Here is a 19,636-nt window from a genome sequence, read left to right as displayed (position 1 = left end):
GCAAAATATCACAGTATCTTTCGAAGACAGTATGGCAGTGTCCTTTGTTTATACATATATTTATCATCTGATTCAGCAATCCAAATCCCAGGTATTAAAGTGATAAATTAAAGATATGTCCACATAAAGACATTTATGGGAATGTTACAGTAGTATTATTCATAAAAGTGAAAATAACTGAATTCCAATTGGTGAGTCCATACTGAGAAATGCTCAACATTATCATGAAACACAGTATTAATATACATAGCATGAGTGAGCCTGAAAATATCATGATAAGGGAAATAAGTCAAGCCAAAAAGCTACATATACCATAATTCTTTTTATATTAAATTTTAGAAAAGACAAAATTCTAGTTTCCTAAAGAAGAAGAGGGATTTCTGATACCAGGAATTGAAGGAAGACAGTAACTTCAAAGAGGCATGATAGACCTAAGTGTATATTTTGATTCTGGTAATGATTATATGATTATATAGAATTGTCAAAACTTATCAAACTGTGCAATTAAAATGGGCACATGTCAATAAAGCCAGAATGCGGTGGGGGAACCGTAAACTGAATTATATTAAAAACATATCATCTCAAAAGTTGTGGGTGGAAGCTAAGTAAGTACTTAGAGGGAAATGTAAAGCTTTAAAGACTTACATAGCAAAAAAGATTTTAAGTCAATAATCCAAATTTTTGTCTTGAAATACTAGAAAAAGAGCAAATGAAGCCTCAAGAAGAAAAGAAATGTTAGAGTGTAAATACATTAAATAGAAAACAATACAGAAAATTTTAAAAGTCCAAAGCTGGTTCCTTGAAAAGATTTTTAAAAATTAATCGAGTCCAAACAATAGTGATAAAGGAAAATACAACTAACCAAGACTATTGAATGAAAGAGGGGAACAGGACTGAGATCCATCAGTCATTACAAGCATCATAAAAGAATACTGTAAACAACTATATGTCAATATATCTACCATTTTAGATAAAATGGGCAAATCTTTTTTAAACATGCTAGCCAGGTGAAAGAGTGAGGGAGATCATCCTGCAAAAGGAGAAACTCATGCCCAGATGAGAGCATGGCCCTTTCTGGAATGGCATGTAATTTTGTTCAATAGTCGTGTGCAAAGGAATGAAAAGTGGGGCTGGGGAGCTCAGTGGGGGTTGACTCATATGCTTGGTCCTATAAGCTTGGTGAAGGTCTTTGAATTTTATCCTGAGTCAAGTGCAGGGCATTCAAGGATTTTAAGCTCCTTAAGCAAAGGGACCTTAACATATTTGTGTTTTGGAAAGATCAAGGTAGCAAGATTAGGGAGGAAGGAGGAAGCAAGCTGCTGTTGCTATTATACTAACAAAACTGAATGACAGCCAGAAGTAAGAGAGCTGCAGTTAAGAAAGAGGAGAACAAGGAGGAGCACCGAGTTGGCATACCCTTCCACCGCCCAAATAGTCTCTTACTTCCCTTTGCTAGAGTAGAAGTTGTGAGGGGCATCAGTGGGTCCCAGGCTGGTGGTACTTCCTGAGAGGAGAGAATCAGAGGAGCAGGGCCATGTAATGCTCCTTCCTTCCCTTGGGTAGAACCTAAAGCATGTGTGCTCCACCAGCTTGCAACAAGTATGTGGATACTCATATCCACATTGTTTTATCACATGAAATTTTGTTGTGCTGCAACAGGAGTGTACTAACCTCTTGTCCAGTTCTTTGGACAAACCATTACTCTCCCAGCAATAACTCTGATATGAATTTGCAAATTAAGGTCAGTGGCCAGATGAAATTGATCAATTCTCTAGCCAAAACCATCTTCAATGGCCAAATGAATTAAATTATTTAAGCCATGTATTTTTTTTAAAGCGTTTATTTATTTATTTATTTATTTATTTATTTATTTGAGAGAGAGAGAGAGCATGAGAGGGGAAAGGATTAGAGGGAGAAGCAGACTCCCTGCTGAACAGGGAGCCCGATGTGGGACTCGATCCTGGTACTCCGGGATCATGACCTGAGCTGAAGGCAGTCACTTAACCAACTGAGCCACCCAGCCATGTAATTTTTAAAAAAATTTTTAATTTTTTTATAAACATATAACGTATTATTAGCCAGGAGTACAGGTCTGTGAATCGCCAGGTTTACACACCTCACAGTACTCACCATAGCACATTAAACCATGTATTTTTAAGAGAAAGAAAATATGCATGCACCAAAACCTTTGCCCCTTTCTTCTTTTTTTTTTCTTTCTCTTCTTTTCTTTTTTTTTTTTTTAAGATTTTATTTATCTACTTGAGTGAGAAGGAGAGAGAGAGAGAGAGAGCTGGAGCAATGGGAAGGGGCAGAGGGAGAAGCAGACATGGGCCTCCATCCTAGGAATTGGAGATCATGATGTGAGGCCAAGACAGAAGATTAAGCAACTGAGCCACCCAGGCATCCTTTTCTTTTCTTTACTTTTTTTTTTTTTTTAAGATTTAATTTATTTATTTTTCAGAGACAGAGAGCACAAATACGGGGAGTGGCAGACAGAGGGAGAAGCACCTCCCCACTGAGCAGGGAGCCCAATGTAGGGCTTGATTCCAGGACCCTGGGGTCATGACCCGAACCGAAGGCAGATGCTTAACTGACTGACCTACCCTGGTGTCCTCCTTTTCCTTTTCCTTTTTTGGTCTTCATCTCTTTTCTTCCTTTTCCTTCCTACACCCCTCCATTTCTCCTTCTAACCCCCTCTCTTTCTCTGTTAATCTGGGAGAAAAATTTCTCCAAACTGGAACTCTTTCCATTGATTAGTTTTAGTACAAACATTATGAAATCTAAAATCTAGAGTCAGATAGACATGTGATACTGAGTTTGACATTTCCATGGGGAGTTACATCAAATATCCCCTTCTTATTACCTCCTGCTCTTCACATGACCCCAGTTTAACTTATGTAGGATGGATTACATTCTCTCCCCCAGCTGGTATGCAGATACCACCTCATGGAAAGAAGTTTAAAAATAATGGTAAGCTCAATAGAGATGGCAGGATCTGAGTAAGAGGGAGGATACTGGACGAGGGGAGAGTGACTATGGGAGATGAGAGAAGGTACATGTTTCCACTTACAATTCACAGCTTTAAAACTGTGCCAAACAAGGCTGCTGGTGGACCAACATAGAGTCAGCATATGAGCACAAATCACTGCATTTAACTTTGACAAAACACTTTGGCTGAAGCAATAAAATGATTTTAAGGTAACCTTTGTGGGGACTTTCAATCATTGCTCCATTGCAGTCAACACATGATATACAAGGTTGATGAAAAGAACAATGTACTGGGAAGCTGTCCATGAACTCAAATTAAGGGTTTTCCATCAACTTGTTATAAGAATTAAAAAGAGCTTTTAATTCACCTGACCTTCAATGTCCTGACCCACCAAAAAGTAAAACAATACTTACTATCTCACAAGATTTTATGAGAATATACTGAGATCTACCTTGTGGAAAATTCCATAAATTACTTTATTATTACCATTATTCCTGACAAACAATTTTTGGACAGATAGTATTTAATTTTAGAAAAGCAAGGCACAAGAAAAATTAATTTGTGGCAAATAAATTCTTCTGTACAAAATGCTGATCTCCTAAAATCTGACATAAGACAGAGAGCATTTTGTACTCAGTGGAGACCATTTCTACAAAATCTTCCTGCACACATAATTTTTGGTTTGGTTTTTGTGAAGTAATCATCACATGGAGTGTCAGTTAATGGAATAAAAGCTAGAACTATAAAAATAGATCTTAGTTTGTTTTTTTTTTTTTAATATCACAAAAGTCATTTTGGCAGAGGAATGAAATTCTTGGCAGAAATGATGGTAGTAGACTTTCACTGTAATGGAATTACATCAAGCATTTTAAAATTTTAACTTTTGGGGGGAATTCATATTTGTTTTCATAGCGTGTATTCAATTGCTGAAGACAATATTACTTCATTTCAGCTTCTGTGACTCTGAAGCAAAAATCATGATGCATATGCAAATTTATGTAAATCAAGATATAAAAGGTCATTGGGAATCAAGACCTCTTTATGCTTTCATCACCAAATTGGAGCTCTAGCTACTTTCTGGTAGTGAATTTGGACAACTTTTAAGTTTCAGCTCTAATAAGGGCTATTAAAATAAACAAACCCAAAACCCCTGAATAAATGCAGTCCATCCTAGAACATGGCCTCCAGGCAGGCAAATCTGGTTCACTGGGGATAATGACTTGATCAATGATAAGTGAATAATTACAGTCCATATAACAAGATTCTGAACATAATCGTATTCAAATATTAATGGAGTTAATATTAAAACATTCTTCCAAAAATGATGACTGCTTCTCAGAAACATCTTAGAAATAGATAGCCAGGGTTTCACTTCTTTGGAATCCAAATGTAGAGATGTAGGTTATGTTTTTCATAAGACACAGCAACCAACTCCATGTTCAACTTGCTAGAGAGATTAGCGTTTAACTTGGCAATTAAAATGCAGATGCACAAGCACACACACAAAGAAAGTAGCGCAGCTGCTGCCCTTTGTCACTTAGCTAGTTGGAGCAGAAGACAGTTAACTGCACACCATTCTGCTGGCTTGAATCCAGCTTTTTGCAGTAAATACCACAGTCCTGATCTTTACGTTGAAGAACTCAAAGGCAATGAAATCAACTGTCCATCTACTTCATCTTGCCATCTACCAAGATCAGCATTTCACATTTAATAATAGTAAGATAATGATGGCTTTGTTAGGGACAAAGATAGTTAGTTTTACTACATTTCTTGTTACGGGAAAACTTAGTTTCACCATCATGAAAGGAGACAAAGCAGCACATGAACAAGACCTGGAGAAAAGAACATGGCTGAGGAAAAACTGTTGGTATTGCAGTAATGGGGATGAGAGTGAATTTCATTTTGCTACTTTTTGTAGTTGTTTTTAATGGGGGTTTTTTTTGTTGTTGTTGTTGTTTGGTATCTTTAACCCCCTGATAGAGGAGCAAGTGCTTATTAACCTAGAATATACTCATGGAGAATTTTTCATGATGGGAGCATAAACTAGTCTTGTTTAATTTTGTACCAGCTGTGAAAGAAATGTTAACACAAATGATAGATAAAAAAGAAGTTGTGTTTGGGGAGTAGGTGGTTAGCTTAATCTGAGAACAATTTATTTTTGAGCATTACCTTCATCCATTTCTATAAAAGCCTCATGGTAGGAACACACAATCTAAATTCTTTGCTTCAGCAGATTTCTCAGGACGGAAGGAGACAGTTATGTTTTAATCATGAGATCACATTATTCTAAGTACTTGAAAACGATATACTTGATTTTCTTTAAGACTCTTCTATAACTGAGGGTTATTTTGATAGCTTGGTAACTTGCCTTACCAATTCTGGGCTCTCACTGTCTTCATTTCTATTGCCTCCCAAAGTAGTGTTACTGGATCCATCTTCTTGAATCTCTTTCCTCATGGATGGTCTCCTGCTAAACACTTAAGTGACTCCCCAGTGCCGGCTGAACACTTTTGATAATTGTTTCCCACCCTGAAAGCTTTCTATAATTTGTTCCTGCACAAACTATACAACTTTCTCTTCTAGATCTCCAACAAAAAAAACTTCAATTTCTCCTACTTGAAAACCCTTCTCACAACTCTCAACCTATCTAAAAACCAGCTTGTCCTCCAGTTAATTTCTGCACCATCCAACCCAAGTCTTCCCTGCGAACACAACCCAAATTGATAGTTCTTATTTCTGAATTTCACAAAAATTTCCCCACTTTTATTACCACATGAACCTAAATAATCTTGGATTATTTAAAAATGCTTAGTATGTATTTTCTCATTATTTTCTTTATCAGAACAATGTTCCTTAAAACATCTCTTTATTATATTTATTTTGTATCTTTTTAATGCTATTATATGCCCAAGAATTTTTAAATCATAATAACATATCCTAAGGTAGACACTCAATGAAGTCTCTTTGAATGAATGAAAATGGAGAACACTGTGCCCATCAAGGAAGCAACTTTGCTCTATATTAACCAGAATGATGCTGGCCAAGTCAGTTACTATTTTTGGTCCTCCTTTTTCTCATCTATGAAAGGAGCCAGGTAGAAGAGATGATCTTTTTTCAGTCCTGTCTCACTTCCAGTGAGTATCTACTTCACTCTATCTCCAAGCCTTGTCTTACTCAGCTTACTCACCTTACTCATGTGGGAGCATTCAAATGGCTGGAACAAACTTGGTGAAGAGACATGAAGACGCTGACTTTGGGGACTCTGCCAGTCTGGCTGGGTGGCCAAGGTAAGGCAGGCCAGGACGGATTGAGAGCTCAGAGCAGGAGGGGAAATTTATAAAACATGTAGGAACATTAAGCCTGCAGGGAGACAAGATTCTGGGGTGCAAGCCAAAGTTCAGACTTCAAGTTGCTTGGTTGCTTGGAGAAAGTCAGAGGTCAAGATCCACCAAGGACAAAGGTGGGGGGGGTGTGGTCATGGGGTGGGGGTGGGGTGACACAGCAGAGGGTGCTTTCAGACCCAGAGATCTCAGCTGCCCTGACTCATGCACACTTGGAAAAAGAAAATCTGAGGGGCTGGGCCTGTCAGAACTCAGGTCCAAGCTGGCCTGAAGAGTCAGGGCAAGAACAGGAGCTCAGAGCCAGCCTCTGCAGGCCTTGCGCTGACGCCCATGAGGGCGCCTGGGCACTGGCACAGGGAACCACGGGCATCATGCCTTGAATTTGCAGAGAAGGATTAGTAGGTAGGCAACGGGATTCTGCTAGTGCTGGGGACGGCAATACCCTCTATGTCCCCGGAGAGCTTCACTCATTTTACCAGAGGCCAGGAGGGCACAACTGTCCCCAAAGTCCTTTACAGAGCTATTAGCTGGAAACCGTGCCAAAAGAGGGGTGGCACGTGACATGCCAGGGGAGTGCGGGGTGTGGACCCAATGACTGCCAGGGCTTCTGGAGCTAAGTTCTGGATCGGCACTCCTTAAGGGGCAAGGCCTCTCTGGTGACAATGGGCTCATCCCTGGGCCAGCGGGTGCACGCACATGCACGCAGATCCAGTTCTCAGACCGCCAAGGGTGTCCCACAGCCTCCCCCTCCTGGTGACCCTCCCCTGCTTCCTGCTGAGAGCTCTGGAATGGAAGAAACTGAGACACTGAGGGGGTGGAGAATGTGGCAGGGATCCTAACTTTTTGCTTGAGGAAGCGCTCAACAAGGACCCATCTGCCTTCGGGGAACAAAACATAATTCACATGAGTCTTACAAATGCAATGTTCATGACCAAATCCTGCCACCAGCAATCTGTGTCTCCACGCCTTCCTCAGCAACGGCATTTTCCCGAGGACTTAGTTTCAGATGTTCTTTGCTACAGAAGCTGTTGGAGATGACGGAGGATCCAGATACGTAGCCACCACATTTTATTTCCTTAGTGAGCAATTATGACATTTCTTGGGCTATTTAAATGTGTTCTCTGAGTCAGGTGAAGGAGATCGTCATAGGTAACCAACAAGTAATTCATGGGTACTTAACAATATCCTAAGCACTTAATCATACTTAAAATGGACTATTAATGAACCTTATAAACCATTTGCAGCTCTGAAAAGGAGTTTCTCTGTAGGCTTAGAGATTATCAAGCCATTTAGATTTTACCACACAAATGTTATTCATGCTTTAACTCCTGAGAAAAGGGATTCAGAAAATGAGGTTAATGCTCGCTCGTCTTTGGCTGAGTTTAGCAATTACTTACTCCATTTGGGAAGCGGGGAGGTCAGGTTAAACATTCCTCAAGTCATTGCCAAACTTCGTGAGCATTAGTGACCCCTTTTTAATTATTGAAGAAAAGAATGAGAACTTAAATCGAAGACACTAAAGAATGAATGTTGGCGTTCAAGGCAAATAGGTAGTGTTTTCTTTTTTTCAAGAATTACTGACCCATAGGAAAATGGATCAAAAAACAAACTATTTCATTTTAGGGGAATTTTATTTTTAAATAGGAGGATTAAAATAAATTACTTTCTCACTTTTTTTTTTTAACATCCTGTACTTTTTTTACTGGAAATTTTTTTTTAATTAAGGTAAAATTCATGTACAATAAAATTCACCATTTTGGTGTCTTGTTCCAGGAATTTTAACAAAGATGTGCTAACACCACCAAATCCAGATTTAAATTGGTTTCATGTCCTCAAAAAATTCTCCTGTGCCCTTTTGTAGTCAAGTCCTCCTCCCCACCACCTGGCAGCCATTAGTTTTCTGTGCTTATAGTTTTCCCTTCCTTGAATGCCTTATGAATCGATTCACCCTATGTAGCCATTTGAATCTGTTTTAGAATAAAATATACATTCAGCAGCTGAAGGATATTTGGGTTGTTTCCAGTTTGGAGCAATTATGAATAAAGTCACTACAAACAATCATATATTAGTTCTTGTATAAACATAAGTTTTCATTTCTATTGAGTAAATACCTAGGAATACGATTGCTACGTCATATGGAAACTTACATGTATCAGAAATTGCCAAACTGTTATCTTAAGTGGCTTTACTATTTTTACATTACCACCAGCAATGTATGAGAGTTCCAGTTCATCTATATCCTTGTCTGTGCTGGGTAGTATAATCCTTTATTTAGAACTTCTTGATATTTTTCATCAATGTTTTGTATTTTTCAGTGTACAGATCTTTGCATTTATTTTGTTAGATTTATACCTACATATTTCATTTTTTTAGTGTAACTGCAAATGGTAGTTTTATTAAATTTCAGTTTCCAATTTATTGCTAGTTTATAGAAATAGAGTGTTGAATTTTTTTTTTTTTTTGAGATTTATGTATTTTAGAGAGAGAGACAACCAACAGGAGAGGCAGAGGGGAAGGGAGACAAAGAGCATCTCAAGCAGACTCCCCACTGAGTGCAGGGCCCAACTCGGGACTCAGTCCCACAAACCTATGAGATCACAACCTGAGCCAAAACCTAGAGTCAGACTCAAACAACTGCACAACGCAGGAGCCTCTACAGTTTTGATTTTTGTATCTCACAAAAGATACAATTTCTTTTTCCCCCTTAAGATTTATTTATTTATTTTAGAGAGAGAGAGAATGTGAGCTGGAGGAAGGGGCAGAGAAAGGGAGAGAAGCAGACTCTTCACTGAGTGAAAAGACAGACGAAGGCTTAATCCCAGGACCCTGAGATCATGACCTGAGAAACCAAGAGTTGGTCACTTAATCGACTAAGCCACCCAGGAAACCCATCTTCTCACCTGTTTTTAAAATAAAAGACTGAAGGGCAGAATTCATTTAAAAACCATAACAATGTCTTAAAAGTCTTCAATATGATAGTGAGGAAAAGGTAAACAAAAAATAAAAGAGGATGAAGGGGAAGAAGAACAGAATATGAATGTTGTCAATGCTTCCTTAAGATATGATTTCTTTTTTAAAAATAAGCAATGCTTTGCACAAGAGTTGGCAAAGTTTTTCTGTAAAGGGCCAGGTAGTAACTATTTTGTGTTACTACTAACATTCTCTGTTTCATATTGGGGTGTCTTTCTTTCTCTTTCTTTTCTTCTTTCTTTCTCTCTTTCTTTTTTTAAACAACCCTTTGAAATATTTAAAACATTCTTCACTCATACTTATACAAGAACAGACAGTGGCTAAATTTGACTCACAGTTGGTATAGTTTGCTGACTCCTGCTCCAGATTTCAAAGTAGGACAAATGTTGGCCAGAATCTTATGTAAAATTTTAAAAAATCATAAAATAAATAATCTAATAATATAAAAAATAAAACAATAATATTTTATAAAACATAGTAAGTAGTGATTTCATAGAAAATTGGCAAATAAAAGCATTCTTGACATGGAGACTTTCTGTTTTTAATAGAGAAAGGTATAAACTTCCTTCTTAGAAAGTGGAAATCAATGTGTAAAATTTCACTTTCCCCCCAAAAAATGATCTTTCGAGGAGTGGCTTTCCATCTTGTGACCTTTCAATGGGCCAGCTCTGAAGGCTTTAAAAAGCTTGTGTATTTCCAGTAAAATCACCCCTAGGCACCTCCTTTGCAGTCAAGGTACTTCCTGCAACTTTGAACAAAGCTTTCTAATCTGAAGCATTGGTTTCCTAAACTGGACTCTGAGGGCACACTTTAGAGGTCACTCAAGTCCTTTATAAAATATTTTAAGTTTTTGTGTTTTCATTCCTAAAGCTGATAAAAATAATTGATCATTTGGGCGGTCACTGCCAAAATGAGAATGGTCCCAGGAATCCAGTACCCACTGAATCTAAGTGTTCTGGCTAATAGGAATGTGAGTGAAGAACAGGGATATCATAGCATCCTGTATATAGGACAGTTTTGCTGCAGTTTGCTTAAAACAAGAAGTCACAGGTGAGAATGGCCATCAGGCAACTTAATAGTAGTACAATCTGCATATCAAGCCAAAGAGCTCTGCTGTAGTAGTGGGAGCTACTGGCTGGCAGCTGGCAATGGCTTAGCTTCTGCAAAGCTACGTCACTGATCGTGTGAAACTAGCTTAGTTTTTCCCTTGTATAAGAAATATAACTGTAGTAATAAAAACAAGTCAGCACCTCAGGTCTGTGAGAAGACACTTACTTCTTAGTGAAAAGCATTCATTAATATTGCATCAAAACCCAAAACTACAGGTCAGATATTTCTTTTAATGTGTATGGGGATATATATATACCCACACATATATATTTATGTTGTACAACATAAATAGTATATATATGTATGTATAATATAGTATGTGTATGTGTATATACATACTATAAATAGTATATATACACAAAATCTTATATATCATATATCATATATAGAGAGAGAAATCTTAAAAATGAAGTTATTTTAAGTCAGAGATAATAGCCTATTTTGGGTAATATTTGATGGAAAAATCTTGGAAGCTCAGTAATTTAGATCAATCATTGTTGAAATTTACTATAATTAATAGAATTTGGTTGAAACTTAAGCTACCACTCTCATCCAAATATAATCTTCCTCATACTAGCAAATGTTCTGAAGAAACGGTGAGCACTTGCTTGTTTCATGAATTTTCACAATTTGGCTTCGTTTTTGTTATTGGAATAAGGGATATGACTATATCCGTGCAAACAAGATGTTTGTTTAATTCCTAGTTCTTTTATAACTGAATCTGGGAGCATTAAAAAATACATATATTTTCAAAATATGAAAGTCGCTCACTGATTCAAATTAGATGACTTATTTTGTATTTTTAATGGTTGCACTTATTTATGCAACGATTGTCTTAGTTTAAATACAACCTAATAGATGACTCTGCATTCATATGCTATACAGGACTTCTAGCTAAAATATCTATAAACCAGAAAGATTTTTGGATATGTGGATCTCTAATTTACTTTTCAGACATGTAAGCTGCAACTTTAATTTCAACTTTAAAACAGAAATTTCCTTAGGGTATTATGAACTTTTTGTATCTGTTTGGGGGTTTTTTGGCTATTTTTTGTTGTTGTTGTTGTTGTTGTTTTTTTTTTTTTGTATTGAGGACAAAAATATGGTCCCTCTTTAATTACCTACCTTTTTTAAGAAGAGACAGAGATAAAGGCAGTAATTCATGCTTTTTGATCTCAAACAGCCTTTATATTTTAAAATTATTGAGGAACTCAAAGAAGTTTTGTTTATGTAGATTATGTCAATTGCTGTTTACCATCTCAGAAATTAAAACTGAGCAATTTAAAAAATATTAATTAATGCACTTAAAATAATGCTAACTTTTTACCTATTAACATAGGTAATAGATTTCTGGAAAAATAATTATTTTTTCTGAAATGGAAACAATGAAGGAGAAGCACAACTTTATTGTACATTTTTTGGTAGATCTTTTTAATGTCTGGCTTAAAAGAAAATAGCTGAATTTTCATACCTGCTTCTGCATTCGATTCATTGCATTATGTATTATATTAAAGTATATGAAGAAAATCTGACCTTATACAGACATGCTTGGAAAAGGGAAGACTATTTTAAAATCTTTTCCAGATAATTATGCATATTCTTACTATATCCATACTATGGATACTATAGTATCCATACTAGAGTATGATACTATATCAAAACTCAACAAGAAGTAATTTGATACTATATCAAAACTCAACAAGAAATTTCTTAGAGATTAGTTGCAACAGGAAGTCAGAAATTATATTAATGAAATTTGCATAGTTACATTAAAATTCATTCATCAAAAACATCCATTCATATATCTTGCCCCTTAAACAAACATTTTACACATGGTTTTTGTAATATTAAGTATTGGTCATCTGGAAAATTTGGTTCAAGAAATACACAGATCTTATAAATGATTATGTATGTCTTTATTCAGTACCAAGAAAATGACATCTGTTAACATCATCACCAATCTCATCAGAATAAAAAATATGTGAGTTTTGGAAAGCTGTCAAGCTCAAAATGGCAGCTACAAATTTTGCAAAATTCTAATTTTCACTTGAAAGTTCAAATTTTATCATTCACAACAATTACTGCCAAGTCTTTTTTTGAAATGACAGACATACTTTGTTCATTTTCAAGAAAATGTCTGCCAGATGCCGAAGTCTGAAGAACCACAGTTTGTCTGTCAGTTGTTCTTTCAAGTACAAATAGTGTTCCATTTAAAAACTGGCTAGTTCAGCCTGCAAGACATCTTCCAGGTGCCTTTCCTTGAGACAACTCGCACTGAGGTGGGCAGCATTAGTGCATTCCCATACTCCTATGGTATCAGACAGAACATGGTCTCAAAGGTTGAGATTAAATAAAATGAATAATGTTTATTGCATCACCCAGGACTTCCTTAAGTAAGACTTTTCTTTTTTTTCTGTTTTAATTATGAGTGGAGTTCAGTGTATGGATGCGGCAATGACTGCTTGTATAGTTTGTTGCCGCCATTCTGCATGGGGCAAAGGTACCCACCACTGCCCTTGTACCAGCATCAGTGCAAATGTCCAACAGTGAGAAAAGCAGATCCTAGTGAATGAAAATACTTTTGATGTCATAGACCTTCTAGTAGGAGCTTGGCCACTTCTAGGCGTCTGTAGACCATCCTTGGAGAACTGCTGCTTTCTACCAAGGGGAAATAAAAATTACAAATTAGGAAGAAGAAGAAATAAAAAGTAGGAAATATTAAAATACTGAGAACACTTGAAATTCTGTTCTTTCCAGATATTTCTTCAAACACCTGAAATTTCTTTATTTCCAGATATTTTGTTAATTCATTGATGCAACAGACATTAATTGAGGGCTTTCTGTGTTCAGGCCCTGAGCTATGTTTTGGGAGCACAGAGACAAAGCAGAGTTCTCTGACTAGAAGAAAATTACAGGGTGTAATTGGTTTTACAGTGAAAATATAACATCAGAAAGGGAGTGGACAACTCAACCTGAGAGTGATGAGTGTAAGTTTTGTAGAAATGCGGCAGTGTGAGTTTCCTAGGTGTAGGCATTCAGCTGACTGGCAAGGGAGAAGCATCACATGCACAGCGGGCTGTGGGGGGAGTGGGGAAGCTGAGAAGAAAAGGCAGTGAGGCTGGAGTGGTAGAAGCTACAGGTCATGGAGAGCTCATGCGCCATTTGCAGGAATTAGCACCCTATTCTGTGAACACCCACGAGCCACAAACAGAGGAATAATGAGATAAGAGTAGAGGTTTGGAAAAATTACTTGAAACACAAACGATGTACCAGAAAAAAAGACAAGGGTCTCTTGCAAGACAATTGCTGCCCTTCTCATGATGCAAGTCTAGAATGGCCCAAGCCTGCTGTCCTTCAGCAGGTTTTCCTGCAAAACTCTTCAGGCAGAAACCAATACTAAACTCCATGCTTGCAATGACCTCAAACACAGGAGACACGTTTCAGGTTCTCCTAAGGACTCTCCTGCCCTGCTCCACCATGGTGGTGGAGCTTCTGGGGCTCAGCAAAGACCAACCAGTGATGGAGTTGCTTGTACTTCCTTACCGAAGGTCCCCTCCCCACTTTGATCCTTGCCAGGTATTCTGGTGGTAAATTTTAAGTGTCAATTTGGACGGTGTTTTCGATGAGATTAACATTTAAATTGTTGAATTTTGAGTAAGCCAATTGTTCTTCGTAATGTGGGTAGGCTGCATGTAACCAGCTGAAAGCCTGAATGGAACAGAAGTGCCAATCTCCCTGAGCAAGAGGGAATTCTCCAGAAGATTGCCTCCAAACTCCAAACTTGTGCACCATCAGCTTTTCTGAGTCTCTAGCTTGCTAGCCCACCACTACAGAACATAAGTTAATATGACTATTATCTTAGGGGTTCCCTGTACTTGGCATAGCTTCCTTGATGAAACTACAGTACCTCCTATAAGCCCAGCAAACTTTCCTCTGACATCTTAGTCCAAATGTGGCTGTTCAATTAATTCAGCTTTCTTTTAGTATTTCTAACATGAGTTTACTCTGCATGTCTCCTTAGAATGTGAGTGTACTTATCCCCTATTTTTCTCATCACTGGATTTTAAGATGAACTAAAACAATTTTGTTAGGGGTGCCTGGGTGTCTCAGTGGATTAAGCCTTTGCCTTTGGCTCGGCCATGATCTCAGGGTCCTGGGATCAAGCCCCACATCAGGCTCTCTGCTCAGCAAGGAGCCGGCTTTCCCCCTCTCTCTGTCTGCCTCTCTGCCTACTTGTGATTTCTCTGTCAAATAAAAAAAAAATCTATTTATTAAACCTTTATATAATCTGACATCTTACGTAGAAAAAAAAGATGCCAATGAATTATTTTATATAACAGTTTTTGTGGCCTCTTTGGTTACAAAGAAGAGACTTACTGCTTCTACCTCAAGAGACAAGGAGGAAATATCATGCTTTGTGGAATGACACCTGTGGAAAAAAGGAAAACAGGAATCTTGACCAGTCTTCTTCTTCAAGCATTTAGAATCTAAACCAGCGTCCAAAAGAAGTCTCACAACCAAGAATCACAAGAACAGAAGTTTCCCATGAAGACCAGAACATAGTTTATTTTCTGAAAAATGAGTCAGGATTCTATGTGGTTCTAATGACTTGATTATTCCCTTGCCTTCTCTCAAATATTCTCTCTGTGTAGCTATATTCTACTACCATCTAGCTTATTTTCACAAAATAACCTGTGCTCACCATCTCAAGAGAGAGCAACAGGTTGTCCAATTAATTACCGCCATTCCTAGAGGGCAGAGTTTTTGCTGTCAGACCACAGCAGAGGCTGTTTGTCTGACTAGATTAACTGCCTTTGGGTTAGGCATATACCCTGTTCTGATTTTTTTTTTAAGATTTTATTTATTTATTTAGAGAGAGCAGGGGGAGGGACAGAGAAAGAGGGAGAGAGAGAATCTCAAGTAGACTCTGTGCTGAGCATGGAGCCTAGTGTGGGGCTCCATCTCACAACACTGAGATCATGACCTGAGCCTAAAACAAGAGTCCTGCACTTACCTAACTGAGCCACCTAGGCACCCCACTCTGGTCCAATTGTCTGTGGGGAGCAGGCTGATGTGGAGCAAAACCTGGCTGCTTATGCCTGAGGAACTTCCTAGAGTAACTTCCTCAACAGGTGCTGTGGATTTAGTGGTTTCCCTCTGAAGAGACTATGGGCATGCATGGCAGCCATGTCAAGGTCTTGGTGTGTTTTGTAAATTGAGCATTTTAATAGATGTAGTCAACTTCAGGGACCCTTAGGCAAAAGGGTAAGGAAGCCTTTTACCTCCTTTTTGGGGAAACGTTTCTCTTTTCATGCTCTATTTCTCTCCTCCATTCTACTCTGTCCTTCTCCTTATGTTCAGTGCCCTGAGCAGAGTTCCAGACACCATTGCCATCCTAACTTCACAGCACACCTTTTGTCTTCCATCTCATTTTTAACCAAGAATCCGGCTTTCTGTGATGCTAATCAATGAATGGCTAACTGATCTATGAAAATGTTACCAACTAGAGCTAATGAGAGCATGAGGTAGATACTACTAAAACTGGGGCAGGCCAATGCAAGAGTTGAAGCCCAGGAAATCTCCAATGCATGTGTAGTACTGGGCAACAAGAAATATAGTTAACCATAATACCATATAAATAGCCCCTTGCTCCACCTATATGTTGATTATGCCCAGGTTGGGCACAGTGGAAGCTAAAAAGTTAGTAAAGAACTATAAAATCATTTGTGTTCTTATTCTTGAGTAACCAGTCAACTAGTAACTTTAATTATGTCATTCATTATGTCATAACTTCATTATGTCATTCATTGAGTTATTGACTTATTCTAGTGTATTACTACATATCCAAAAGCAATCCAAAGCATACCTCACTTTTAGACTCATTATTTTGCCTTCTCACATACTATAAATTATGTGAAATTAAGGTAAAGAATTGTTTCATTGATCTGGCACCTAAAGGAAACATTCAATGAAATACTAAAACTCTAACGGAAAAAAGATTATTTGACAATTATTTGACAACAGACCATTATCTTTCAGATGCGTATATTATATGTGTACAGTAGGTAACCCAATAGTGGTGTTGAAAATTAGTATGATAGTTATTAATAATTTAGATCTTTACATACTTGTCTGTAAGATTTGAAGTTACTGTAAACAAATAAGAGCTTATCCTCTGTGTCTTTTGAAGAATTTGAGAGGGATCAAGGGAGAATAATTATGCGTGTAACAAAGGAAAGGGCAGTTTTGCCATCACATACAGCTTTGCCAAATTTTCCTCAGGTTCCCATCACCTTCATAGGAAATGCAAAAGGAAAAGAACATAAACTATTAATGAACTCCTCAAAACTTTGTGCTTTTGTAAGGACATTATAGAGTCTCTTATCAAGAATTACAAACTTTTCAACTACTTTTTTTAAGATTTTTTTTAAAATTTAATCATTGACAGAGAGGGAGAGATCACAAGCAGACAGAGAGGGAGTCCGAGAGAGAGGAGGAAGCAGGCTCCCTGCTGAGCAGAGAGCCGATGCGGGGCTTGATCCCAGGACCCTGAGATCATGACCTGAGCCAAAGGCAGAGGCTTAACCCACTGAGCCACCTAGGAGGCCTCATCTACTTTTTAATTAAAAAAAAAAAAAAAGAAGAAGAAGAAGAAGTAGATTCTAATATAAAAGTTGTATACGTTTGTGTTAGAATTCCACATTTACCAACCATGGATAAGTACTTACAACCTCTCTGACCTTGATTTCTTCATGTGTTAGATTGGGATAATACTTGTCTGGTATGGTTGATATGGGATTAGAGATAATAGTGTCCGTCAAGTGCCCTACGCATGGCAAGCACTCTTGGTATTGTTATTTGGAGAAGTGATATGGTAAACTGTTTACATTTAAAAGATATCCACATTCTTTAAGTTTGATGTTGCTTGAAAGCCTTCTTTCCTGCCTAGTGGCCGACTTTCCCTTTTCTTATTGTTCTAAGAATATTTCTCCATTTGGCCCATTGTAAATAGTAACAATTGTTTAGTTGTTCCATCAGAAGAGAGAACCCTTCCTGGAGCCTGGCTGACAGAGCTCCCTGTCTGATCTGTCTAACAGCTTTGGAGCTGGAGACAAAGCACAGCGCTCTCACTTCCTCCTCTAGGAAGAGAACAGTGTCCCCAACCAAAATAGATCCTCATAGTCTTGCAAACACCAACCAGAATAAATACAAAGGAAATGAGGGCAAAAATCTAACTGTGGGGGATATTGAGACAGAATTCTTCCCAAAATAAAGTTTTTCAAAGCTTGTTATAAGCAGTAACGGGTATTACAGCACATGAATCACTGTTGTGCCCATTCCAGATTATAGATTAGTAATATGCTATGTTCAGAGTAGTTCTAATTTGATTGCTTGAATATATATATATATATATATATATATGTATATATATATAATCTGGAGAAATATGCAGATGTAGCTGCATTTACAGACAAAAATGACCTCGTCAAAAATCATAAGTACTGATTCACCCATGAAGTTCAATATAGAATTAGTTAAGATCTTGGCATTAAAAAGAAAAATAAACTTCAACTTCCCTTCTCCTTAATGAAGCTTGAAATAAAAACCATGTGATGTTTTCTATATCTTTATACATTTTCGAATTAAAGCTGGATGCAAATTAGTAAAGTTTAGGGTGATGGGGGAAGAGATACCAATGATAAATGTTGCACTATAAGAATAGTAAGTATAGGAGGAGGAGTCAAGATGGCGGAGAAGTAGCAAGCTGAGACTGCTTCAGCTAGCCGGAGATCAGCTAGATAGCTTATCTAAAGATTGCAAACACCTGAAAATCCATCGGCAGATCGAAGAGAAGAAGAACAGCAATTCTGGAAACAGAAAAACAACCACTTTCTGAAAGGTAGGACCGGCGGAGAAGTGAATCCAAAGCGACGGGAAGATAGACCCTGGGGGGAGGGGCCGGCTCCCGGCAAGCGGCGGAGCAACCGCGCACAAAATCAGGACTTTTAAAAGTCTGTTCCGCGGAGGGACATCGCTCCAGAGGCTAAACCGGGGCGAAGCCCACGCGGGGTCAGCGTGGCCTCAGGTCCCGCAGGGTCACAGAAGGATCGGGGGTGTCTGAGTGTCGCAGAGCTTGCGGGTATTGGAACGGGAAAGCCGGCTACAGAGACAGAGCCGACAGTAAGCTCGCAGCTCCGTGTTACCTTGAACCGGTCGCAGGCTCGGTGAGCTCGGAGCGCGGCCGGAGGTCAGGCAGACGGGAGTAACTGGGCGCTGTTCTCTGAGGGCGCACTGAGGAGTGGGGCCCTGGGCTCTCGGCTCCTCCGGGCCGGAGACCAGGAGGCCGCCATTTGTATTCCCGTCCTCTGGAACTCTACGGAAAGCGCTCAGGGAACAAAAGCTCCTGAAAGCAAACCCGAGCGGATTACTCACCCCGGCCCCGGGTAAGGGCGGTGTAATTCCGCCTGGGGCAAAGACACTTGAGAATCACTACAACAGGCCCCTCCCCCAGAAGATCAACAAGAAATCCAGCCGAGACCAAGTTCACCTACCAAGGAGTGCGGTTTCAATACCAAGGAGAGCAGCAGAATTCCAGAGGAGGAGAAAGCCAAGCACGGAACTCATGGCTTTTTTCCTGTGATTTTTTTTAGTCTTGCAGTTAATTTAATTTTTTCTTTTTCATTTTTTTTTTTCTCGCCTTCGGGTAAAAATTTTTTTTTTTTTTTAACTGTTACCTTTTTCTTTTTTAACGATTTTTTACTAGTTTATCTAATATATATATATATTTTTTTACATTTTTCTTAGGTGTTTTCTTTTTTAAAAAAAATTCTTTTCTTTTTTTTTTTTTTTTTTTTTTTTTTTCTTTTTTCTTTCTTCCTTTTTGAACCTCTTTTTATCCCCTTTCTCCCCACTCACGATTTTGGATCTCTTCTAATTTGGCTAAAGCATATTTTCCTGGGGTTGTTGCCACCCTTTTAGTATTTTACTTGCCCCTTCATTTACTCTTATCTGGACAAAATGACAAGACGTAAAAATTCACCACAAAAAAAAGAACAAGAGGCAGTACCGAAGGCTAGGGACCTAATCAATACAGACATCGGTAATATGTCAGATCTAGAGTTCAGAATGACAATTCTCAAGGTTCTAGCCGGGCTCGAAAAAGGCATGGAAGATATTAGAGAAACCCTCTTGAGAGATATAAAAGCCCTTTCTGGAGAAATAAAAG

General features: G+C 38.3%; 1 long non-coding RNA gene across 1 annotated transcript in view; it reads right to left on the bottom strand.

The window, feature by feature from the left end:
- Nucleotides 1-12,251: 12,251 nt before the first annotated feature.
- Nucleotides 12,252-19,636, bottom strand: part of LOC131833776 (uncharacterized) — a 50,404-nt gene continuing 43,019 nt past the window's right edge. Inside the window, exon 5 of the long non-coding RNA XR_009354628.1 lies at nucleotides 12,252-13,068. This is a non-coding gene — a long non-coding RNA (uncharacterized LOC131833776). The remainder of the gene's footprint in view (nucleotides 13,069-19,636) is intronic.

Source organism: Mustela lutreola, chromosome 6, assembly GCF_030435805.1.
Source record: "Mustela lutreola isolate mMusLut2 chromosome 6, mMusLut2.pri, whole genome shotgun sequence".
NCBI classification, from domain to species: Eukaryota; Metazoa; Chordata; class Mammalia; order Carnivora; family Mustelidae; genus Mustela; species Mustela lutreola.
This window is presented reverse-complemented; position numbering and strand designations above follow the sequence as displayed.